Below are 25983 nucleotides of genomic sequence, written 5' to 3'. Positions count from 1 at the left end.
TAGAATGCACAAAAAGAATGTACAAAAACTGGTTCCACGCTTCTTGGACCATTCAATCAGATCAAGATTATAAAAAGGGGGGCAAAGCATTTAGAGAATGAAAAATATATTTGGGGGAATGTTTCTATGGAAAAAGCTGGGCTTGAGCCTCACCTCCAGTCCCTGAGGGGAAAAGAGAGGAGTTTGTCATTCACAATCTCAATGAAGAGTAAGGGTTTCAGCCAGAGACACTAGAGGGACCTAATCCTCTCCATAATTGAGAGATACCATGGACTGAGAAAATTAGAGTGGCCTATTTCAGGAAAACAAAGAGACAACATGGTTCTATTTGCAAAGGAACTATACTTCCATTAGTAAAAGCCAAGAAATGTTTGATTCCCATGGACCAAATGTGGGCTGTAGGGGAAAGAGCTGGTCTGGAGCATGAAACGACTTGGTGTAGAACCAGGATGGGGATATCTCCACACCAGGGCTGAGGTCAGAAGGTGAGATGTTCTCACGTGCTGTGAGAGCTGCCACTAAAAAGGGCTACTGAGAGGGTCTTCATAGTACCCACAGAAGAAAGTATCAGCTACAAACACCCACCAGGGCCAGAGTGAGAAACCAGCTTATGAAGATACCAGCCACCAGCCAGCAAATAATTTCCCTTCCTTATTTCCCTTGTTCCCTCCTCCCTCTTTAACCTTGGCATGGTCCAAAACTACAGCTGGACAAGTCCAGGAATGTTACCGATAAGCTTCTCTTTCTCCTCCCCAAATGCCCGAACCTACTATCTACAGGCCTGGGCCCCTTACTCTGGATTAAAACTCAAAATGCTAATTAATATCGTACACTGATTATTTTTGCATTTTGCACGAACGCTGTCTTATCTCTTATAGTAACTGCATTACTGTACGGTGAACATAAACATTTTAGGACCTGATAACTTTTAATCTGGTGGACAGAAAAAATCTCGGCTCAACTATAAGTTTAAAGAAGCAATATGAATTACAAATAAAACAGTTTAGATTATATCTAATATATAGTGGTTATATTGGAACAAAGATTAAAATAGAGCCCTTTCTATGAAAACCAGTTTGGCTGGAACAACTTTCAAGGAAAATCCATCTATGTCCACCTGTCCATCACATTGATTAACCAGGAAAGAGGCTGCCGGCTGCTGTGCTATCCACTTTGGCCACGCTGTTCTCTTGCTGGCCACATGAAGAGCCAGTTTCAATTCGAAAGCCTATATACAATTTTGTGCATTTAAGAACATATCATTGAGTTGTTTTTTGTTTTATTTTGTGTTTTTGTCTTTTGTGGGTTTTGTCTGTCTTTGTTTTTACTTCTGAAAGTCAGCAGGAAGATAAAGACACTGTACATAAAAATGCTTCTAAACTTGTCTGAGATTTTTTCAGACCTAAGAAAGGTTTTACTTTGAGTCGATTTGTAGGGTTTTTTTCCAAAGACTTCACTCAGTGTTTTTTTTTTTCCATTTTTTGTGCCAGTTTTATCCAACTCTCAAGGATTCCCAGATTCCTTTCTGCAAGAAAAGGAACAATGCTAGACAGATTAACCTCCAGAAACTGAGAACAAGAAAGATATATAAACATATCTGGAATCAATAACAAAATCTATTGCAATAATGTATAACACAAGAAACTCCTGACACAGCCATAGCCAAAATGTAATGCTAGCCAAACATTGCACAATGCTGAAGGCAGCTGTCAACTCCCAAAATAAAAATAGTAGATAGTGTCACCACAGACAGAATGTACAAATTCCCATAATACAATTCTCACCTGAACATAGTACAAGAAGAGCAAAAATGTAGAAGCCTGATCTGTTCACCTGTGTCTATCTCTTAAAATTTGCAAATGTCCAAGATGCTTAGGAGTTATCCTGTTGTATTTCACAATAAAGAATAACTAATGCTACATTTGGAAAAGAAGGGAAAGGGATACTTTTAAACAAAAGTAAAATTATATGTAGTATTTATATATAGTATCTTGTGAGTCTATCAGTATAACTCAGATTTATATATCCAAAAGTATTACTTATTTTGGTTTTTCTAATTTCTTATCTTTTTTTAGAATTGAGATATAATTAGCATATAACATTGTATTAACATTAGGTGTACAACATGATTTGATATATGTACATATTGCAAAATGATTACCACAACAAGTTTAGTTAGCATTCATCACGACACATAGTTACAATTTGTTTCCCTTTGAGAACTTTTCAAAAAAAATTTTTAATGTTTATTTGTGAGAGAGAGCACTCACACTCATGTGCACGAATGGGGGAAGAGCAGAGAGAGAGACAGAGACAGAGAATCTGAAGCAGACTCTGGGCTATCATGAACCATGAGATCATGGCCTGGGCTGAAGTCAGAGGTTCAACCAACTGAGCCACCCCAGAGTACCCCACCTTGAGAACTTTTAAGATCTACTCTCTTACTAACTTCCAAATACATAACACAGTGTCGTTAGCTATAGCTCTCATGCTGTGCATTCCATCCCCAGGATTTACTTATTTTACAACTGAAAGCTTATATCTTTTGGCTTCTTACACCTATTTTGTGCCCACCCACCACCTGTAACAACCATCAATACATTCTCTGTATCTATGAGTTTGTTTGGGTTTGTTTAAATACATTCCACATATAAGTGATATCACATAGCATTTGTCTTTCTCTGACTTATTTTACTTAGTGCAATGCCCTCAAGGTCCTTCCATGTTGTTGCAAAAGGCAGGATTTTTTTCTCTCTAAAATATGCTAAAACCCTAATTTTAGGTCAGTAACCCCAAAATGCTATTTATTGTGCTTTTAAACATTTCTGAAAAACTATGCACTAATAGCAACCAGTTCTTCTGAAGAAATTTAAAAAGAAAAAATAATCCTGTGTAGTGGGTCACAAACTAGGAGCCCTGACCGCCATCTCCTACTTCAAATCTCAGTTTAGGTGACAACACAGCAAAGCGAGAGAAGCTGAAAAAACCTGGCACAAACACACACCTTTGCTTCGTCACCAGAAACAGTTTTGAAAAAGCGCATTTGTGCCAATGACTAATTCCACCTCGAAACTATAGTCTAGAAGGGTCTCTAATCTAAAACACATTTGACAAAAATTTCTCCTCACTTTCCACCCCCATCCTTTCCCAGTACAGTATTTAGGGTGTTTTTTTTTTTCCAGTGGAATAGGCAAGATGGATGCAATATAACCAAATATTCAAGTTAAATTCCATCTTGCCCATGCAGGTTAATCAGAACAGTGTCTGAGCCAACTGATCCCAAATAAACCAAGCTCTGTCTCATCTTCAGAACATTTATTTCTTTAGGTTCTATTATGAGCTTCCCTTTGAAAGCTATTCCTATAACAGCTACAATAGAACGCTAAAGGACATTTTTCAAGTCTTGGAACTCCTCTTTGGTTTTAATCAGGATGAGCTTGAGGGGCTCAGGCTTGTTTATTACAGAATCTTTTTCTTTCTGATGATTAAACTGACACTGCTATGCTATTGTTATTGCATTTAACTTTTTTTTTCACTCAAAACATACTCATGAACAGGCCTGAAAATTCAGACAAGTAGAAACAAAGGGGCAGAAATCATCAATTTTTCTTCAACTATTTATTCTAACAGTTTTGGTCTTCTAAGCCTTTGACAAAAATATGTACACCTGAAACATATATAATTATATATATGGTTTTCTGTATTATTCTTTTTATTTATTACTCCATTAGTATTTCCATGTTTTTACATAATCTTTGTAAATATATTTATTTTACATAATATTTTAATAAGTGAATGTACCATGGTTTATTTAATTCTTTCATTATGATTGGACATTCTGTTTCTAGTTTTCACAATTTTAATGCTAGAGTATTAATCTCAGAGTATAAATCTCTTTTCAATATTTGGGATTACTTTATTATGGCAGATACTCAGGGGTGGAATTACTATTTAGAGGACACTATGTTTCTTAAGACTCTTCATACATATTGATAAACTGGTATCCAGAAAGGTCATACCGAATAACTGCCTCCGGCAATAACTAGAACATTCCTTGGTACATTTACCAGTGTTTTCATCCCAGGCTCATTTGCATTTTTGCTAATTTGATAGATGAAGAATTGGACCTCATTGTGCTTTGCAGTGCATCTTTGAAAACTCAGAGACCTTTATGCACATACAGATTTTAAAACCTTATAAATCCTTTTACGTAAATTAGTAATTTTCCAAATCCTTTCCTCCCACCCAAACACACAACAACCATTTCCTACTCCCCAGAGGCAGAGTTTGTTCTAGCCATTGTTGCTGCCTCATCCTTTGACCATGAGACCACACATTTATGGGCCTGGAACAATACGACCTCTCCCTGTCTCTTTTTGATTGCTGATCGCAATTGAGGTGATCCACCTTGGCATGACAATGAGCTGAAGGTGTCTTCTTATGTGGGTGGACACTAAAATGCCCCTCTCATAAAGACAGGATATTAAACAACTTGATTCTTGATTTCTGCTCCATAACATGTTTCACTCAATAGTCTATCCCTGGGCTACCGTGTCAGTTGTATTTCAACAACTCAGCAACCCTCAAGAATAATGAAAGTCAATTGTTCTTACTTAGCTGTGTTCATGGAGCTGATTTTCGCCATCTTTTATGGTCCAGGTGCATTCAGTTAGTTACAAGATAAATAACTTCTGCCTTCCTCTCAAGAAACCTTATAGGTATTGATGTACCCCACAGCCTGCCTTTGCTTTTCCAGGGTAATGTTCTCAAAGAGCAGAGTTCACACCCATATTAGAAAAAGCAAGTGGCTGGTGTGAGATGGAAGTTCTGACTCTATTAATCTCTGATGTGACTTTACTGTTACTTTCTGGTGTGACCCTGTGCAAGGTCCTTAATGTTTCTGTGCTTTAATTATTTGCCTGAAAAATAGGAAAAGTGTCTACCTCATAGGACGGTTATGATTAAATGAGCTGGTGGGGGGAAAGGTGTAGATATGGGTGTGTAGTACTTAAACAACAAGCGTCTCACACATAAAGTCCCATACATGTACAAGCTAGAACTATAATTTTATTCTACTTAATTCCTGAAATGAAAATCTTGGTTCATAGTTTATGATATTTGACATTTCACACAACTGTATAACGTTTTGAGCTATAGCACAGAACCTGGCTGCTTTTTGTGTTCTGTCACATACCTACTGTTAAAGTATTCATATTGACATTTGAAGTTCTAAGACATACATCCAGCTGGATTCTTATCAGGACTGTCAAATTCATAAATGAATTTGGAGAATCGACGCCTATATAATAGTTAATCTTACCAGTTTATAAATATGTCCCTCCATTTGTTTAATACCTATTTCATAATCTCTTCTCAGAATTTCATCAGAGAGGCAGAACCACTGTATATAAGATAAGGCATTTGTTACCAGAATTGGGTCTTATGCAATTATGAGAGCTGCCTAAGCAGTGTCTGTAAGTCTGCTTTCTTTCCTCTGATGCTAGAGCTTGAAGTTCACAGGGAGGGAAGTTGGGAAGAGAAGATGGATATAGCATTGGGAAGAGAGAGGACAAGCCGGAACCTACAAGCAGGAGCTGGAAGCCATGAGGAAAGGACAAAACTTATGCCAATTCTCATCACCTGTGATCTTGATATGGGTGTCCTACATGGAAAGCTGGTGTCCTTCATCACAGAGCGAAGCACACACCTGTGAGGAATAGCAGAGTTAAAGAAGGATCCAGGCAAAGGTGGTAAAGCTGCAGACCCAGCTACTGTGTCACACCAAAGTTTGAGATCGCACCAGTGCCTCTGTGTTGAGAAACACCAATGTTTCTGTTTAACTTCCATCTCTCAAATAGCCTGTAAAAATGTCTCTAGTGGCCCACTATAATTGGAAATCTACAGAGAATTCTGAGAAAGGCAGTTCAGTCTAGTCAAAGTGAATGTTACAAAGCCACCACACCTCTCAATAGAATGTATTTAATAGATTATGAGTGGTCTGTACTTCTAATATTTATAATAGGCTACTACTATAATAGACTACTCCTACTATTATAAGTCTCATACTCCTAATTGTTTACAATCGCCACTGTGATCTCTACATATGGTGTGGTCTCTATACAATATGTTTAAGATATGGTTGTGAATACCTTAATGCCTTTGTCTCCTTTCCCCCCATCATACATCATAGTAACTCAACCCTAGTTATCCAACACACTGCTCTCTCAGCACTGAAGTAGCTGATTTATAGCTAGAATAAAACTCAAAAACATGTTAAACAGATCAACTTTGACTTCCTACTTTAGCCATCATTGCTGCCTTTCAAACTTATTATTATATAATTTTTCACATCTCTAGCACCTCCCCTCCTGAGTGGAGTTCTCACAGTTCTAGAGACTGGCAAGTCCTAGGTCAAGGTACTGGCCACTTTGATTCCTTGATAAGAGCTCCCTTCTGGCTTGCAGATGGCTACCTTCTCACTGTGCACTTGTATGGCAGGGAGAGATGAAGCAAGCTACCTGACATGTCTTCCTATAAGGACACTAAGCTCATTATGAGGGCCCTATCCCATGACCTCATCTAACCTAATTTCCACTCAGGTCCCATCTCCAAATACCATCACATTGGGAGTCAGGGCTTCATCATATGAATTTGGGGCTGGGGGAATACAATCCACAGCATCTTTCTTCATCATCCTCAGTAAATGATTCTGTGTCTTATTTCATGTAGAAATGGAAACAATCAAAAGAAAACATTGGCATCAACCCACTTTCATATCAATGCTTTACACTTGAATTCCTATACTCTGCACCTTTCCTGTTACAGTGGCCAAAATATACATCCTATTGAACCAAATACTCAACTTGTTCATTAAATTTCATGCTTTCCTGTCCACTGAAGAATCTCAGTCCAGCAAATGGCCCTCTTTGTCCTACATTACCAATTTTCCCTCTCTACCGACTCTTCCTGTAAACATGCAAACATGTTGTAATATCTCTAGTATCTATAAAAACTCAGCCTTAATTTTACCTTATCCCATAAGTTGCCTTTAGAGAGAAATTCACAATACCTATTCTCTCCATCTCTTCTCTTCCCACTCTCTCTTGGACTCCTCTCAAATGGGCTTTCATTGCCACCACTGGACAAAAATTGCTCTTGACAAGTTCACCAGTGACCTCATCAATAAACCCAACCATCAGTCTCCAACCTATCTAATCTGGTAACAATTAATAATATTAATGATTCCCTCTACCAAAAACTTTCTTCTTGACTTTTAAAACAAAAAGTACTTAAGTCTCCTCCTACTTCATTAGCCATTTTTTCCCTAAGATCTTTTGCTAGACTTTTCTCATTGCACCAACTTCTTAATGTCAGAATGCCTTATAAACTCAATCCTCAGACATCTTCTCAATTTATACTCCATCCTTAAGTGAGCTCATCCAGTCCCTCAATCTTAAAATCATTAATAACTTGATGATTCCCAAATGTGTAGCCATAGCCCCTGTCTTCAGACTCATATATGCAACTACCTAGTTAACATCTCTACTTAGATGTTATTTGGCATCAAAAGCTTAAAATTCAAAACAAAATTGTTGATTCTTCTTACCCCCATATAGTTTTCCCCCTGGTATTTCCTTTCTTACTGAATGGCAACTATTCATCCAATTACACAAGACAACAAGTGTGGAATCATCCTGATTCTTCATTCTCCTACATTGAAAGAGCCAATCTATCAGTAAATCTTACTGGTTCTTCTTTCAAAATACATAAAAAATTTATCCACTTCCTACCAACTGGCCCAAGAACTCTTATCATAGACAAATTGTAAAAGCCTCATAAGTAATCACTCTGTCTCCAATCTTGTAAGTTCACAGTCGAATCTTTATAAAGTTTCCAAATTTTTAGATTATATCAGATCTATGCTCATAATCCAAAGTCCATGCATAGTCTAAAAATCCCATATTATGGCACATAGGTAACTATACGACCATATTTCCATTCTCTCCCTTACTTATTTACACTGGACTCCTTGTTATACGTAGAACAATACAAGTGTGGAGGAAAAAAAGAACATATCAAGTGTGCTCCAACTGCAGGATTTCTGCATCTATCATTTCTACTTTTTTGGATTTTTTTTTCCCGCTAAGATAACATCATGGCTAAATAATTACTTCTATCAGGTCTCTTTTAAATGCGATCTCATCCCAAAGACAGCACCCTAAATAAATCATCACCCCTGCCATTTCTCTTTCCTTTTATTCTGCTTTCTTTTTCTTCATATCACTAATCAAACCTGAAATAGGTGGGGAGCCTGGGTGGCCTGGTTGGTTAAGCGTCTGACTTCAGCTCAGGTCATGACCTCACAGCTTGTGAGTTCAAGCTCCACGTTGGGCTCTGCACTGACAGCTCAGAGCCTGAAGCCTGCTTTGGATTCTGTGTTTCTCTCTCTCTCCCCCCCCCACCCCAAATAAATAAACATTAAAAAAAAAAAACAAATAGCATGAACTGCTTAGATTTGAAACTAGTTTCCCATGTCTCACTGAAACCACGCACTGTTATGACTCTGGGTGACTTCCTTACCTTTCTATGATGAATTTTCCACATCTTTAAAATAAGCATAAAATAGAATCTACCTCACAGAGCTGTTTAGTCATGGGATTTAAACATGTTTGTGTGTGTGAGAGAGAGAGAAAGAGAGGAACAAAAGCACTTAGAGAAATGTGGCATATAAGCACTACATATACATTAATGCTAGAATAAATATCATTATTTGTCTCCTCCCTTAAGAATGTAAGCTCAGTGAAAGCAGTACTTTTATCTCTCTTGTTCCCCATTGTATCCCTAGTATTTAGAATACTAACTTCACATATTTATTGAATGAATTTTTTACTGGTCACTTTCACTTAAATTTGAATAATTGAGTCTTTTGACTCTTCTTAGTATCCAAGCCTATCAACTATAAAAATATTTTCTTACCTTCCTATATTTACTATTCAAATATATGTTTTATATACTTTTTAATTGACTAGAACTTTTCTATTGTTATTTTTTTGAAAGAGAGGGCAAGAGAGTGCACACCGAAGAAGGATAGAGAGAGAAACCCATGGGGCTCATAAGTCATGGGACTTGATCTCATGAGCCATGAAATCATGACCTGAGCTGAAACCAAGAGCTTGATGCTTAACTGACTGAGCCACCCAGGCTCCCCTACACTTCTTTTTAATGTAATACAGTGGTAAGACTTTATTTTGGTGTTGTTTGTTTTTTTTCTCATTTAGCCTGGTAGGAGTAGTGAGGGTTTCTGTGTGGTAGCCAGTTGTGCAATCTAAGCACATGGCTCAGATCATATGGACATGAACTCAACTTCCAGCTCTAACTTACCAGCCCACTGGTAAGCCCACATTGACCAGGATACTAACTCTGCCTGATTCTACTTACCTTTATATTTCCTCAAAGGTTAACTGTAAAAGTTGAATAAAACAAAAACGATAATGTAAGTGAAGTGATTCACAAAATATCTAACATACATTACAAGGTGAATAAATTTCAGGCGTCTCTTTCCCATTACCTTTCTTTTTTTTTCAATCATACTGAATCCTCATAGTCAATTGTTTGACATGTATGCATACAAAATGTGTTAAATGTTACTCATTAATCCAGCCACAGAGATAGAAGTTCTCACAGTCTGGTATGAGATCATTAAATAACTAATTATAGTGCAATACAAAATGTGCCTGAGAGCAGATGTTCAATTATTGTTTAGTGAATAAATGAACAAATGGTTAAGTATAAAGCTTAACCTATAGTATATATCTCTTTCTAGAGATTTAAATTTATTATTTATCCTACATCAGCAAAGACTAAAAATTTCAGCTCCTGTAAATACAGCACAGTATACCTTATGTATGTCTGTGGCTAGAAATGGGAAGGGGAAGATGTGGGAGATGGAAAATGGAGTATGTAGACCCTCAAATAGTAAAATGACATCATGGTTTTGGTGCCTTATTAAAGAAAAAGAAGGGTTTCAAAATAGAAAAAAAATTCAGCAATTTGCTTTTATAAACATCCAATTCCATCCTTGGCCATATATTCAAATAGTTCCACAAGAAAGTGCCATTAGCACAAAATAAAATGTTTCATAAGACTTCTAAATACTTTGTTTCCTTTTCTGAGTTTCCAATAAGAACTTAATTGTGAGATAAGGCACAAGTACAAAATACCATCCTGATATTTTTCCAGTTTCAGAAAAACAGACATTAAAGTTAAACCAAAAAATATATTCACCTATCATCATCCATCATTACTTAGAAAGCAATAGTTGCCTATCCAAACAGAGTTGATTGATCCTAGTTTTTCAAAACACACATGAATAGTTTTGGACAGATGTTTCATCAATGACAAATTGGCCTTGAGGGAAAAACGACCACTTTGGACAAAAGCCACATATCCACATATTAGTTTCAGCAGCACTCATTTGAAACTGTTTTCTAATCTTAAATTTCTAAGTTAACTTCTGTAAAAATAAATATTAAGAAAGTTTTAAAATTAGATTTAAATAAACCCTCTAAAGGCTAAGATGACAGTTTTAAGTAACCTACTAATCAACTTTCCAATTTTTATGGCAATAATGTTATTGGCAATATTTTACCAAGCGGTTGATGACATCAACCACAAAACCCTGTTTGTAAATACATATTATCGCATTAAGGGAACACTGTTTTGATTTTTAGAAGCATTCCATTTAAGTTCTGGCCTTAAACTGACTAATACTTTTTCTTGTACTGGTTGTGTTTCCCTCTCTTTTTTAATTTTTAAATGATTTTTTAAAATTTTAAGATTTGAATGTAAATTTCAGTGAACACACAGTGTAATATTAGTTCCAAGTGTACAGTATAGTGATTCAACGCTTCCATACACCACCCAGTGCTCATCAGAACAAGTGCACTCCTTCATCCCCATCACCTATTTAACTCACCCCCCCCCCACCTCCATTTTAGTTTTGACAATACACAGTGGGAACTGTGGGAAATATTCTAATCAAAATTAAAGACTCTGATTGGCTAAGATTAGCATGGCTAGTACCAAAAGGTGTGAAATTATCTCTTAGATATTCTTCAGAAAGTAGGGTGGAAGAAAGATATGTAATAGCTTTAGAAAATGTTTCCAAGAGAAACTCAAGAATTTCATAGCTAAGTAGTCACTAATTATTGAGATGTTTCGCTAAATTCATGTTAAATGTTCTCTACCATAGAATTTGACACTCACACATATCACCACACAAAACAATGAGGGCTCATGATGAACTTATCTCAGTGTACCCACCCCATCTTCACAAATTGTTTTCTTGGTCAAATAGTTCATAGTTTAAATGGTAAAGATGATCTAGCCATTCCTGGAGAGTTTGCTATTCTGTTTGACTTTAAAATCTGTATACTTAATACCTCTCAAAGAACATTCTTGTGAGGGAGAAGGGATGAGCTGTGATAACCTAATCAGGTTTTGATCTCCCTACTTATCACTGTTTCAGAAACCTCACAGCGTTATGGAAATAACTCCCCTTAGTAAACTTTGGCCAAGGCCATCCATGCCTCTCTCCCACCTGCTGAGGAAGATCAGAATGTCCAAGATCTTAGATTCAAAAAGAACACTATAAAGAGTCTGATTCAAAACTGGTAAATTGAACCCTTCTCACTGTTGTCCAAAACAATGACCTGAACTCCCCTCCTCTTCACCAGGTCAACCCCTGCCCAACCTTTGAGCCTCTCTCTGGCTTCTCCTCTGGAAATTCTTCATTGACTGACAAGTGCTTCTCCTAGGAGTTCACTTAGAATCTTTGCTCACCTCAATCAAGTTCTCAGGACATTTACCAAATAATATTGGGTAGTTCAGATGTACACTATTCCCTCATCCTCATGGTTGAATCACACTCCCCGTCCCACCCCCACAAAAACTGCTGTGTAAATTGGTTTACATTGGACATTTTACCATTTACAAGTTTAAAATTCTGCGTAGGTATCTATCTGCTTTAAAATCACCGTCTTTACCATTCTCCTTCTGACAGCATCCTGGCCTCCAGAATTCTGTCTTTATTCTGCAGAGCAATTCCACTTACAAGCATATCAGGTAATTTTGAGTCTTTGACAAAGCAAGATCATGCAAACAGTATCTACCCTCTCCAGAGGGCAATTTGTCTATTCCAGTGTTTCCTGATCATACTCGTTGAAATCTTTTCCTATCTGATGAAAGAAAAATAACATCAGGACTCTGCAGTTGTTTGTTCTGGAGCTCTACCAGTGTGGTTACCTTTTATGTTTCTACTTTATTTCCCATCCCATCTCCAGCAAATGGTTCCTTTACCCTATACTGTCTTTATACCTATTCTCTACCTCACGGTCACTGCTTACTTATAGTCTCTAATTCCCTCATAACTTCAGCCTGTACATTCGATCACTATGGCCTCTCTGACTTTTGAACTTCTCCCAATACTACCTACTTCAGATATTCAAACTAAGAAAGCTGATCACCTAGCTTATCCTTTAAATCTGGTCCTATCACAGCTTATTGGCCACCATATGGATTGACTGTCCTTTGTTCAAGGCCTAGCCCTGGTCCTCCAGTCATCCATAGTTTTGATTATTCCATGGTACAAAGGGGATCATCCAGCCTCACACCTTCTGCAGCTGTTGCTGATGGCTTATTCTTCTTAGATTGGGCCAGAGAGAAGCGACTATTAGTTATGCCAATTGCAGTTTCTTCTTCACTATTGTAATAGATGTGTGGTCCCCAAACTCCAGTTCTAGGAGCCACGCTCCTGTGAGTGTGGCTGTTAAACACTCATAGCTTTCCCCCTTTTCCAGGGAACTTTCTTCAGCTGACAGAGCTGCCTCACCCCCAGCACACACACCGGATTGCTGCTCTTTTCCCTTTTTCAGCCTAATTATCCTGTCTTACATCCTCTTATAGATTTTTTTCTGAAGAGCTCTCCCTCAAGATATCTGCATCTTAATTCTTGTGTCATATTCTGCATCTAAGGAACATAACCTCAAAAACCTAAATAAACTAAGCTCCCTTTGCAACTCTATTGGAAACCAGTGATTCTGCCAGCAACTTCTGATAGTAATAACTTTATATTTATATTTTGAAATCCAGAATTGAGATTCTATTTTGATTTTAGACACGCTATCATTCTAATGGAGATGTCAAATTACATAATTCATCTATAAATAATGTGTATAAGTTTGTGGTGAAATTGAATGAAATGAACTATAACAGGTTTGGCAATTGTATATATAGATCATATTTTTAATCAAATTTCCAGTACTCAAATTATTTTATATTATTCAGATATAACTGACATAGAACATTATATTAGTTTCGGTTGTACAACATAATGATTCAATGTTTGTATACATTGCAAAATGACCACATTAGTACGTGTAGTCAACATCCATCACCACACGTATTTCCAAATATTTTTTCTTAAATGAAAACATTTAAAATTTACTCTTTTAGTGGCTTTGAAATATACAATACAGTATTAACTATAATCACCGTGTTGTACATTACCTCCACGACTTATTTATTTTATAAATGGTAGTTTATACCTTTTGACTCCCTTCACTCATTTGCCCATGGCAACAATCAATCTATTCTCTTTATGAGTTTGGCTTTCTATTTAATTTCACAAATAAGTGATATCATGCAATATTTGTCACTCTCTGACTGACTTCAATTAGCATAATATTCTCAAGGTCCATCCATGTTGTTGCAGATGGCAAAGTTTCTTTTATGGCTTAATAATATTCCACAGAATACATATGTGACATTTTTTTATCCATTCATCCACCAATGGACATTTACATTGTTCTCATGTCTTGCCTGTTGTAAATATGCTTTAGTGAATGTAAAAGTATAGGTGTGTTTGAGATATTGTTTTTGATTCTTTTGGACAAATAACTAAAATTGCTGGATCATATGGTAGTTCTATTTTTAATTTTGGGGGGGACCTGCATACTGTTTTCCATAGTGGCTGCACCAATTCACATTACTATCAACAACGCAGAAAGATTCCCTTTCCTCCGTATCATTGTCAACTCTTGTTACTTCTTGTATTTTTCATAATAGCCTTTCTAACAGATGTGAGGTGATACCTCATTGTGGTTTTGATTTGCATTCCCCTGATTAGTGATGTTGAGCACTTTTTCACATACCTATTTGACATTTGTATGTTTTCTTTAGAAAAATATCTATTCAGATCCTCTGCCCATTTTTAATTTTTTTTTTTTTTTGGTATTTAATTGTATGAGTTTTTATATATGTTGGATCAATCCATTATCAGATATATGGTTTGCAAATATTTTTTCCCATTCTGTAGGTTGTCTTTTCATTTTGTTGATGAAAGAGATGATTTCCTTTTTTGTGCAGAAGCTTTTAGTTTGGTTTTTTTAGAAGCTTTTAGTTTGATGTAGTTCCCACCTGTGTTTTTTTTTTTCCTTTGCTGCCTTTGCATTTGGTGTCAAACCCAAAAAATCATCACCAAGACCTTTATTAAGGAGCTTACCACCTATGCTTTCTTCTAGAAGTTTTATGGCTTCATGTCTTACATTCAAGTCTTCAATCTATTCTGAGCTAAATTTTGTATATAGTGTAAGATAGGGATTCCGTTTCAGGGAGCCTGGGTGGCTCAGGCATCCAACTTAAGCATCCAACTTCAGCTCAGGTCATGATCTCACGGTTTGTAAGTTCAAGCTCCACACTGGGCTGTGTGCTGACAGATCTAGAGCCTGCTTCAGATTTTGTCTCCCTCTTTCTCTGCCCCTCCCCCCCTCTCAAAAATAAACAAACATTAAAAAAAAAAAAAGATAGGGGTCCTGTTTCATTTTTTGCATGTGGCTGCCTAGTTTCCCCAACATCATTTATTGAAGAGAGTATTCTTTCCCCATTATATATCCTTTACTCATTTTTAATTTAATTTTTATAAGGTATAACTGATGTACAATATTATATTAGTTTTGGATCTACAGCAAGATAATTAGATATTTGTATATGCTGTGAAATGATTACCACTGCAGGTCTAGTTAACATCCATCACCACAGTTATAGAATTTAAGAGAAATTTATTTTGACTTTTAAAAATTTTATTTCCAGTTAGATAGCATACAGTGTTATTAGTTTCAGGTGTACAATATGATTCAACAATTCCATACATCACCTGGTGCTCATCATAACAAGTGCACTCCTTAATTTCCATCACCTACTTAACCCATCCGCCCATCCATCTTCCCTCTGGTAATCATCAGTTTGTTGTCTATAACTAAGAATGTATTTCTTGATTTGTCTCTTTTTTCCCCTTTGCTCATTTGTTTCTTAAATTCCACATATGAGTGAAATCATATGGTACTTGTCTTTCTCTGACTTATTTTGCTTAGCATTATACTCTCTGACTCCATCCATGTCATTGCAAATGGCAAGATACTGTTCTTTTATATGATTGAATAATATTCCTGTGTGTGTGTATCAATGGACACTTGGGCTGCTTCTATATCTTGGCTGTTGTAAATGATACTTCTATAAACAAGGGTCCATGTATCCCTTTGAATTAGTGTTTTTGTATTCTTTGGGTAAATACCCAGTGACACAATTACTGGATCATAAGTAGTTCTATTTTTATTTTTAAGCTAAGGTTTTGAGAGAAAGAGAGAGCATGCAAGCAGGGGAGGGGAAGAGAGAGAAGGAATCCCAGAGAGAGAATCCCAAGCAGGTTTTGCACTGTCAGTGCAGAGCCCGATGCAGGGCTCAAACTCAGGAACCATGAGATCATGACCTAAGCTAAAATCAAGAGTCACAGGCTTAACCGACTGAGCCATCCAGCTGCCCTTGTAGTTCTATTTTTTATCTTTTTGAGGACTATTAATACTGTTTTCCATAGTGGCTGCAGTAGTTTGCATCCCCACCTACACAATTGTTCCTTTATCTCCACATCCTCACCAACACCTATTGTCCCTGTGTTACTGATTTTAGACATTGAGACAGGTGTGAGGTGATATCTCCTTATAGTTTTGATTTGCATTTCCCTGATAGTAAGTAATGATAAACATCTTTTTATGTATCTCTTGGCTCTCTATATGTCTTTTTTGGAGAAATGTCTGTTCCTGTGTTCTGTCCATTTTTAACTAGATTATTTGGTGTTTAGGTATTGAGTTTTATAAGTTCTTTATATATTTTGTGTACTAACCCTTTATTGGATATGCCTTTGCAAGTATCTTCTCCCATTTCATTGATTGCCTTTTAGTTTTGATTATTGCCTTCACTGTGCAGAAGCTTTTTATTTTGATGTAATCCCAATAGTTTATTTTTGCTTTTGTTTCTCCAGCCTCAGGAGACACATCTAGAAAAAAGTTGGTTTAGCTGATGTCAAAGAAGTTACTGTCTGTGTACTCTTTTAGGATATTTAAGGTTTCCGGTCTAATATTTAGGTCTTTAAGCAATTTTGAATTTATTTTTGTCTATGTGTAAGAAAGTTTATTTCTTTTGCATGGTGCTATCTAGTTTTCCCAACACCATTTGCTGAAGAGACTGTCTTTTTCCCATTGGATATCCTTTCCTGCTTTGTCAAAAATGAATTGACCATATAGCTGTGGGTTTATTTCTGGATGTTCAGTTCTGTTCTATTGATCTGTGACTTATTGTAGCACCATACTGTTTTGATTACCACAGCTTTGTAATATAACTTGAAGTTCAGAATTATTATGCCTCCAACTTTGCTTTTCTTTTTCAAGATTGCTTTGGCAATTTTAAGATTGTTTTAGTTCTGTGAAAAATGCTCCTGGTATTTTGATAGTGATTGCATTAAGTGTGTAGATTGCTTTGGGTAGTATAGACATTTTAACAATATTTTTTCTTTGAATCCATGAACATGGAATGTTTTTCCATTTGCATCATTTTCAATTTTCTTCATCAGTGTTTTATACTTTTCAGAGAAGAGGGCTTTCACCTCTTTGATTAGGTTTCATCCTAGGTATCTTATTATATTTGATATCTATATAAATTATAAGGGAGATTATAAATGGGATCGTTTTCTTAATTTCTCTTTCTGCTGCTTCATTGCTGGTGTATGGAAATGCAGCAGATTTCTTTGTTTATTTTGTATCTGTGACTTTACTGAATTTGTTGATAAGTTCTAGCAGTTTTTCAGTGGAGTCTTTTGGGTTTTCTATATGTAGTATCATATCATCTGTGAAAGTTTTACTTCTCCCTTACTGATTTGGATGACTTTTATTTCTTTTTGTTGTTGACTGCTGTGGCTAGGACTTTCAGTAAATAAAAATAAAAGTGGTAATAAAAGTGGTAAGAGTAAAATGTGGTAAGAGTGGTAAGAGTGGATATCCTTATCTTTTTCCTGATCTTTGGAGAAAGGCTGTCAGTTTTTTCCCTGTTGAGTATGATATTAGCTGTGGGTTTTTCATATATGGCCTTTATTGTCTTAAGGTATGTCCCCCCTAAATCTACTTTGTTGAAGGTTTTTATCATGAATGAATGTTGTACTTTGTTAAGTGCTTTTTCTGCATCCATTGAAAGTATCACATATCCTTATGCTTTCTTTTATTAATGTGATGTGTATCATGTTCATTTGAAAATATTGAACCATACTTGCAACACAGGAATAAATCCCACAGAATTGTGGTGAATGATTTTTTTAATGTATTGTTGGATTCAGTTTCCTAGTATTTTGTTGAAGATTTTTGCATCTATGTTCATCGGGAATATTGGCCAATACTTCTCTTTTTTTTTAGTGTTTAGTGGTGTCTTTATCTGGTTTTAATAATAGGATAATGCTGTTGTCATAGAAGTAATTGTGAACTTTTCTTTCCATTTCGGTTTTTGGAATAGTTTGAGAAGAATAGCTATTAATTCTTCTTTAAATGTTTGGTGGCATTCACTTATGAAGCCATCTGGTCGTAGACTTTGTTGGGAGTTTTTGATTACTGATTCAATGTCTTACTGGTTATCAGTCTGTTCAAATGTTATATTTCTTCTTGTTTCAGTTTTGGCAGTTTATGTGTTTCTAGGAATTTATCCGTTTCTTCCAGGATGTCCACTTTGTTGGCATGTAGTTATTCCTAAGATTCTCTTATAATTATTTGTATTTCTGTGGTATTGGTTGTTATTTTTCCTCTCTCACTTGTGATTTTATTTATTTGAGTCTTTGTCTTTTTTGGTTGGTAAATATGGCTAGAGGTTTATCAATTTTACTGATTTTTTCCCCCAAAGTATCAGCTTCTGGTTTCACTGATCTGTTCTCTTAGGGTTTTGTTTTGTTTTTAGTTTCCATGTCATTTATTTCTGCTCTAATCTTTATTATTTACTTACTTCTGCCAGTTTTAGGTTTTATTTGTTCTTTTTCTAGCTCCTTTAGGTGTAGGTTAGGTGTGAGATTTTTCTTGCTTCTTGAGATAGGCCTGTATTGCTATAAATTTCCCTCTTACAACAGCTTTTGCTGCATCTCAAAGGTTTTGGGCCATTTTGTTTTCATTTGTTTCCATGTACTTTTTTATTCGTTAATTTCCTAGTTAACCCAATTTTTGTTTAGTAGTATGTAATTTAACCTCCATGTATCTTTGTTCTTTCCAGATTTTTTTTTCAGGATCAACTTCTAGTTTCATAGTACTGTGGTCAGAAAAAATGCATGGTATAACTTACATCTTCTTGAATTTGTTGAGGCTTGTTTTAAGGCCTAATATGTGATCTATTCTGGAGAATGTTCTGTGTGTATGTGGGAAAAAAAATGTCTATTCTGCTGTTTTAGGATGGAATGTTCTTAATATATCCGTTAAATCCATGTCTTCCAGCGTGTCCTTCAAAGCCATTGTTTTCTTGATTTTCTGTTTTGATGATTTTTCCATTGTTGTGAGATATTCAAGTCCCTTTTTATTGTATTATTATGGATTAGTGATTTTGTTATTTTATGTATATGGGTGCTTCTATGTTTGGTGCATAAACATTTATAATTGTTATGTTTTCTTGTTGAATTTGTCTGCTTTATGATTAGATGGAGTCCTTCTTTGTCCTTGTCACAGTCTTTGTTTTAAAGTCTATTTTGTACAACATAAGTATTGCTACACCAGCTTTCTTTTGACATTCATTGATATGAAAGATATTTCCCCATCCCCTCACTTTCAATCTACTGGTGTCTTTGGGTCTAAAATGAGTCTCTTTTAGGCAACATATACATTGGTCTTTTTTTATCCGTTGTGTCACCCTCTGTCTTTTGATTGGAGTGTTTCTTTCATTTCCGTTCAAAGTAATTTTTTTTAATGTTTATTTTTGAAAGATAGAGACAGAGTGTGAGTGGGGGAGGGTCAGAGGAAGACAGAGAGACACAGAATCTGAAACAGGCTCCAGGCTCTGAGCTGTCAGCACAGAGCCTGACGCAGGGCTCAAACTCTGGAATGGTAAGATTATGACCTAGGCTGAAGTTAGATGCTTAACCAACTGAGCCACCCAGGCACCCCCAAAGTAATTACTGATATGTGTCTATTGTTATTTTGTTATTTGTTTTGTGGTTGTTTTTGAAGATTTTTCTTTGATCCTTTTTTGTCTTTCTTTCATGGTTGGCTGATTTCCGTTAGTGATATATTTAGATTTCTTTCTCTTCATTCTTTGCATATATATTAGTGGCTTTTGAACTATGGTTACCTATAGGTTTGTATATAACCTCTTCTGCATATAGCAGTCTATATTAAGTTGATGGTCATTTAAGTTTGAACACATTCTTTATTCCTCTCCTCCCCATGTTTTATGTATATGTTATCATATTTTACATCATTTTATTTTGTGGCTCCTTGACTGATATTTTACATAAATATTCACGTTTACTCCTTTTGTGTTTCCTACATTTATACTATCACTTTTGGTCTGTTCTTTCCACACAACCAGTCCTCTTTAATATTTCATTCAGGGCTAGTTTAGTGGTCATGAATTCCTCTAGTTTTTGTTTGTCTGGGAAACTCTATCTCTCCTTCTATTCTGAATGATGACCTTTCTGGATAGAATATTCTTGACTGCAGATTTTTCCCATACAGCACCTTGAATATATCATGTCACTCCCTTCTGGCTTGGAAAGTTTCTGCTGAAAATTCTCCTGCTAGTCTTATGGAGGATCACTTGTATGTAGTATCTTCTTTTGTCTTGCTACTGTTAAAATGTTTTCTTCATCACTATATTTTTCAAATTTAATTACAATATGTCTGGGTGTGGATCTGCTTTTGTTGATTTTTATGGGGATTCTCTGGACTCCTGGATCTGGATATCTGTTTCCTTCCCCAAATTAAGGAACTTTTTGGCTATTATTTCTTTAAATATACTTTCCCTTCTTTTCTTCTGGGATTCCTATAATATGAATATTACACTTGATGGAGTCAGAGTTCCCTAAGTCTATTCTTTGGCACAATTTTTTTTGTCTCTTTTGTTCAGCCTTATTACTTTCTATTACTCTGTCTTCTACGTGATTTTTTCCTCTGTGCTTCTAGCCTGTTCTTCATTCCATCAAGCATGTTTCTCATTTCATTTACTGAGCCTTTTATCTCTGCTGTTATTCCTTATGTCTTTGTTAAGGGTCTCACTTGTGTCTTCCACTTTTTTCTCAATTCCAGTAAGCATCCTTACGATCATTGTTTTCAATATGTTATCATACTCCATGAGGTGGAGTGCCTGGGTGGCTCTGTTGATTGGGCATCTGACTTTGGCTCAGGTCATGATCTCTCAGTTTATGGGTTTGAGCCCCATGTCAGGTTCTGTGCTGACAGCTCAGAGCCTGGAGCCTACTTCAAATTCTGTGTCTCCCTCTCTTTCTGTCCCCCCACCCCCAGTGCTCATGCTCTATCACTCTCAAAAATAAACAAACATTAAAAAAAATTAAAAAGAATACTCCATGAGGCATGTTACTTATACATTTTGCTTAGATCTCTGGCCCTGGTCTTGTCCTGTTCTTTGGTTTGGGATAAATTTCTCTGTCTTCTTATTTTGTCTAAGTGCCTATTTCTCTGTGTAGGTTAGTATTTGTTGACATCTAATTGTACATAGTAGTCTCTTATCCTTTGTATGTCTATAGTACCAGTTGTAAAATTTCCTCTTTTGTTTCTGATTTTATTTGAGTTCCCCTTTTTTTGTTTCTCTATGGGTCTAGCTAAAGTTTTGTCAATTTTATGTTTTCAAAACTGATAATTTTATTAATCTTTTTAATTGTCTTTTTACTCTCTATTTCATTTATTTCTGCTCTGATGTTTATTTCCTTCCTTCTACTAACTTTGAGATTCATTTTTTTTTATAGTTCCTTAGAGTGTAAAGCACCTTGGTTTTTTTTTTTCTTATATTTGATATAGACACTTATCGCTATGAGTTTCCTTCTTAGAACTGTTTCTGTTGTGTCCCATAAACTTTGATAGGTTTACTTCTTTTTTCATTTGTCTCAAGGTAGTTTTTGATTTCTCTTTTGATTTCTTCATTGACTCATTGGTTTTATAGTGGCATGTTTGACGTATTTGTAAATTTGCCAATTTTCTTTGTGATTGATTTCTTATTTCATACATCATGATCCAAATGATTCTTATTTTGATTTTAAACTTGTTAACACTCGTTTTTCAGCCTAGCATGTAGGTTAGATAATGCTCCGTATGTTCTTGGGAATAATGTGTATTCTATTGCTCTTAGATGAAATATTCTGTATAGGTCTGTTAAATCCATCTGATCTAACACATTGTATAAGACCAGTGCTTCCTTATTGATTTTCTGTCTGGATGATCTATCTCTCCCTTTAGGTCTGTTAATATTTGCTTTATGTATTTAGTTGCTCCTATGTTGGATGCATAAATATAAAGTCCTCCTTTTGGATTGACCCCTTTATCATTATATCATAACCTTCTTTATTATATCCCTTGTCTTAAAGTCTACTTTGTAGCTAAATGTAGCTACTCCTGCTTTCTTTGGGTTTCAGTTGCATGGAATACCTTTTTCATCCTTGCAGTCTCAGTCTGTGTGTCCTTTTATCTGAATGAGTCTCTTGTAGGTAGCATATAAATAGGTCTTTTTGTTTTTGTTTTTGTTTTTACCATTTAGTTACTCTGTCTGGTCATTAGAAAATTTAATCCATTTTCATTTAAATACTGTTAGATATGTACTCAAGGCCATTTTTTAAATTAATTTCTAGCTAGTGTAGAATTTTTCTTTTTTGTTTGCTCTTTTCATTAAAGATTTGATAATTTTCTGTAGTGATAAGCTTAGATTCTTTTATCTTTTGTGTGTCTACTTTAGGTTTTTGCAATGTGGCTATATAAAAAAACTGAGGTTTGCATAAAATATAACTTACATCTATACCAATCTATTTTAAGATAACAACTTTAAATGCATTCTAAAGTTCTACATATTTAGTCCCTTCCCTCATGTTTTATGTTTTTGATGTCACAATTTCAGTCATTTTAGCTTGTGTGCACGTTAACAAATTATTGTGATTAAACATATCTTGTGTACTTTTGTCTTTTAACCTTCATGCTAGCTTCATAAATTATTAATATTATATAAATTATACATAAGCGTCCCTTACATAGTGCAAATTTGGCCCACCTATACTGTCCCATAAGTCCCTTAAGTAAATCTTTACTCTTTTTCATGTTTTTTAAAAATCTAAGGGCCCAAGGGAGCCTGGGTCACTCAGTTGGTTAAGTGACCAACTCTTGGTTTCAGCTCAGGTCATGATCTCATGGTTCATGAGTTCTAGCCCCACGTCCAACTCTGCGCTGTTAGTGCAGATTCTCTCTCTCCCTCTCTCTCTGTTCCTTCCCCCTCTTTCCAGAAAAAAAAAAAAAACATTAAAAACATTTTTGTTGCTCTAATAGGGTGAGTGCCACATCCTTATCTTTGAGTTCACTGATCCTTGTTTCTGCATTATCTTATCTGCTTTATTGTATCTTTGAGTCATTGTATTGTCCAGCTTTGTGACTTACATTTGGTACTTTCTTATATTTTCTCTTGGTTGAAATTTTTACTTTGTTCATTCAGTCTTCTCCTAAGGTCAGTGATCATCTTTATGATCACTGTGGTGAATTCTTTACCAGGTAAATCACTTACCTACATTTTATTGAGAACTTTGACTGAGGTTTTATTTTTTGCCCCATTTGAAACCTATTCCTCTATTTCTTCATTTTCCTTAATTCTCTGTGTTGTTTTCTATGCATTAGATAAACAGCTAACTCTCATAGTCTCCAAGGAATGGTCTCCTGTAAGAGATGAACCTTATTATTTAACTCTGCCCTAGCTCTTCATCTTTCAAACATTTTTGATTGTGTAAGCAGCATCTTTTATTAGCCATTTTTAGTGGTTCCTAGTGGTTGAGGGTGTACCAAGACCTCTACATATCCAAAGGAGAGGATCACAGTCAGCACCTAGATTCAGGTTGATTACAAGCCAGACCCTTAGGCAGCAGTATTGAAAATATAAAAATATACCTCTTTCAGGAAAAGACTGGGATATTGGCATTTCTGTCTATTCCTTCTGTTCTAAGCTTTGGGGTAATAGCCAGTTAAGACCTGTTTCCTACATTGCTGCTGTCCTATTAAACCCATAAACATAAGCAGCCAGGATTTCAAGGAATGTGTCCTCTGGGAAGCAGACACAAAGCTTGAGTACCAGATTTATACATAAACTCCTTTTTCAGAGATACCGGTGACCTGGACTAGGCAGAGGGGGAATCCAAATAGGGTGCCTGCCATCTTCCTCAGTCTCTGAAGAGGACAGTAATTATCCCTAGATGTATGTTTAACTAGAAGGCTGTTCTTCAGGCCACAACTATGATGATAAGCTAATAGGCATCTTTCACAGAAACATTAGAGCCCTCACTCTCTTGCCTCTCCGCTTTGCCCTACAGGTGGTATGTAGTTAAGAACTCTTTTTCCATTGGTTACAGTCCTGTGGGACCTATGAGTGTAAGCCCCATTGGTCACCAGAGCTAGGTGATACAGAGGTGTCCCTTCGATGGCAGATGCTAAAATCAAGGTGCCAGACAAGTGTACAAGTTGCTTTCCAGTAGCTATCAATGACCTGAAGTCAATCTGTGCAGAGTATTTCAGTAAGCACCTAGATGTGTGTTAAATTAGATGCCTACCCCTCAGGCTAATGGTTTAAGATAGTCAAATAAGCCTCTGGTACAGAATATCTGGGCCCTTTTCAGTCACCTATCCCTGTGCTGGACCTTGGTTCAGGTGAGTCTGTGCACAGGAGCCCTGTAAGTATAGCCATGCTCCCCTTGGACCTGAGCCCTATTGGCTTTCAAAGCTAGATGTTTTAGGGGCTCATTTCTCAGGTGTAAATCTTTAAAGTTGGGTTATTTGATGTGGGATTCAAACCCTTTATACCTCAGGAAGAAGCTCAGGGTTTTGCATCCCCTCCCTATTGTGCATTCCTGCGTGGAGGGGGAGGGGCTAGAGTTTATGGCAAGATTGTGTCTCGGCCTCTCTTACCCACTTTGATGTGGGTTTTGGTCTCATTTCCTCAATTTATAGGAGTTGCCAGCCAGATTTTGTTATTGTTTTTCCCTAGAGGAAATTCTTCTCTATGTACCTCTAAATTTGGCATGTCCACAGGTGAGTTCCGGGTCCTCCTATTCCCAGGACTCACATTCTTCTTTTTTTAATTCCAGTTTAGTTAACATACAGTATTGTGTTAGTTTCAGGTGTACAATATAGTAATTTAAAAATTCTGTACATTACTCGGTGCTCATTATAAGTGTACTTTTAATCCCCTTCACCCATCCACCTGCCTACCCTCCCCTGGTAACCATCAGTTTGTTCTCTATAGTTAAGAGTCCATTTTTTGGTTTGTCTCGTCTTGCTTCTTAAATTCCACATATGAGTGAAATCATATGGTATCTGCCTTTTCTGACTTACTTCACTTAGCATTATACTCTCTAGATCCATCCATCCATGTTGTTGCAAATGGCAAGATTTCATTCATGTATGCATATACATACATACATGAATATATACATAATCTATCTCACATCTTCTCTGTCCACTTGTCTATTAGTGGATCAGTGGACACTTGGCTTCCATAAATTGGTGGTTATAAATACTACTATAAGAAACACAGGAGTGTATATATCTTTTCAAATTACTGTTTTCACATTCTTTGGGTAATTGACTATTCTTCAGTAGTAGAATTAGTGGATCATATGGTAATTCTATTTTTAATTTTTTGAGGAACCTTCACAGTGGCTATACCAGTTTGCATTCCCACCAGCAGTACATGAGGGTTCCTTTTTCTCCACATCTTCACCAGTATTGTTGCTTCTTGTGTTTGATTTTAGCCATCCTGACAGCTGTGAAATAATATCTCATTGTGGTTTTGATTCGGATTTCCCTGATGAGCGATGATGAGCATTTTACATATGTCTGTAGGTCATCTTTATGTCTTCTTTGGAGAAATAGATGGTGGGTTTTGGGGTTGGTTTTTTTTTTTTTTTTGGTGTTGAGTTGTATAAGTTCTTTATATATTTTGGATGCCTACCATTTATTGAATATGTCATTTGCAAATATCTTCTCCCATTGAGTAGGTAACCTTTTAGTTTTATTGATTGTTTCCTTTGCTGTGCACAAGGTTTTTATTTTGTTGTAGTCCCAATTGTCAATCTTTGCTTTTGTTTCCCTGCCTCAAAAGAGCTACCTAGAAAATGTTGCTAAAGCTGATACCAGGACTCAAATTCTTAAATCAATTAGCCAAGTAGATAAGAAATTAAAACATTTGTAGTTATTTAATAGCAACTCAAAAATGAAAATCTTTTTACAAGTGCTTTGGAAAAATGGAACAAAATAGCCTTAGGAACCTTTCCCACCACCCCTGTCAGAAACAGTAGACAAAGAAGATAAAGATGCATTTAAAGGAACCAAAATAGAATTTTACATTATACAGATTTTAAAAGTTGGTAATATATGTAGA

At 36.0% G+C, this 25983-nt stretch overlaps 1 long non-coding RNA gene across 1 annotated transcript in view; it reads right to left on the bottom strand.

Moving 5' to 3' along the window:
* Positions 1-1790: 1790 nt before the first annotated feature.
* LOC122234985 overlaps positions 1791-25983 on the bottom strand; it is a 37291-nt gene continuing 13098 nt past the window's right edge. The window contains exons 3-4 of the long non-coding RNA XR_006212998.1: positions 5641-5707; positions 1791-1916 (exon numbers count right to left, since the gene is read on the bottom strand). This is a non-coding gene — a long non-coding RNA (uncharacterized LOC122234985). The remainder of the gene's footprint in view (positions 1917-5640; positions 5708-25983) is intronic.

This window comes from Panthera tigris, chromosome F2 (genome assembly GCF_018350195.1).
Source record: "Panthera tigris isolate Pti1 chromosome F2, P.tigris_Pti1_mat1.1, whole genome shotgun sequence".
Taxonomy (NCBI): domain Eukaryota; kingdom Metazoa; phylum Chordata; class Mammalia; order Carnivora; family Felidae; genus Panthera; species Panthera tigris.
Note: the sequence above shows the minus strand (reverse complement) of the source record. Positions and strands in the feature narration are given on the sequence as shown.